We start from the raw sequence: 1,263 nt of genomic DNA, 5'->3' as shown, positions 1-1,263 counted from the left end.
TGTGCTACTCTCCAGAGCAACATCTCTGACTGTGATGAAACACTCAACTACTGGGAACCAACACACTACCTCATCTATGGGAAGGGGTTTCAGGCTTGGGAATATTCCCCAGCTTATTTTTAAGATTCTTATTGGAGAAGGAAATGGCAACCCACTCCAGTACTCTTGCCTGGAAAATCCCATGGACGGAGGAACTGGTAGGCTACAGTCCATGGGGTCACAAAGAGTTGGACACAACTGAGTGATTTCACTTCAAGATTCTTGTATTTTACATTTTATAATGTCTACTAGCTTTTGTGAGCTATTTATGTGAACTCTACTTTTACAAGGCTATGTGTAAGAAGTTTGGGTTGCATGTGCATCAAATGTTAGCCTTCTTGGTTCTCAGCACTGACATCTTTTGCTCATTATCAGCATTCCTTCCTAGAAGTTTCTGTTTGTACACTACCTTGATAGTTATGACTGGCTGGTATACAGACAAACTTCCATTAATATACTTGGATTAGCAACTGGGGCTATCTTAGGCTGGCCATTCAGTGTAGCTCTTGGTTTACCTATTGCCTCTGATTTGCTGGTCATGAAACATGTTGGAAGAGTTTCTTTCATTGGTTGCTGTTTGCCCTAATTCTCCTTCTGGTGACTGTGGTAGTCACTGACAGCTACTATTACAGAAACTTGGTGACTGCACCACTCAACATTGTTTAGTATAATGTCTTTACTCTTCATGGACCTGATCTTTATGGTACAGAATTCCGGTATTTTTATTTAATTAATGAATTTCTGAATTTTAGTGTGGTCTTCGCTCACTGACATTTTTTATAGAATACCTACTGCAGAGATTTCATGATCAGAATTTAGGCCACCAACACTGGCTTACCTGGTGGCTCAGATGGTAAAGAATCCACCTATAATACAGGAGACACACATGACATGGGTTCGATCCCTGGGTTGGGAAGATCCCCTGGAGGAGGACATAGAAACCCGCTCTAGTATTCTTGCCTGAAAAATCCCATGGACAGAGGAGCCTGGTGGGCTATAGTCCATGGGGTCACAATGTCAGACACGACTATGCAACTTAAGACTTGGTTCCAATGTATATTTCAATTATAATTTTCTTCATCCAGCCTCATAAAGAAGAGAGAGTTCTCTTCCCTGTATATCCATTTATATGTCTCTGTGGTGCTGTGGCACTTTCTGCACTTCTGAAATGTTACCACTTCATGGTTCAGCAATACCGCCTGGAGCATGATACTGTTTGACATC

General features: G+C 41.6%; 1 pseudogene; it reads left to right on the top strand.

Annotated features, from left to right (window-relative positions):
- The first annotated feature begins 227 nt into the window (after positions 1 to 227).
- LOC104992148 lies at positions 228 to 924 on the top strand (annotated as a pseudogene).
- The last annotated feature ends 339 nt before the right edge of the window (positions 925 to 1,263 follow it).

The sequence above is a fragment of the Bison bison genome, unplaced genomic scaffold, assembly GCF_000754665.1.
Source record: "Bison bison bison isolate TAMUID 2011002044 unplaced genomic scaffold, Bison_UMD1.0 scf7180017848303, whole genome shotgun sequence".
Taxonomy (NCBI): Eukaryota; Metazoa; Chordata; class Mammalia; order Artiodactyla; family Bovidae; genus Bison; species Bison bison.
This window is presented reverse-complemented; position numbering and strand designations above follow the sequence as displayed.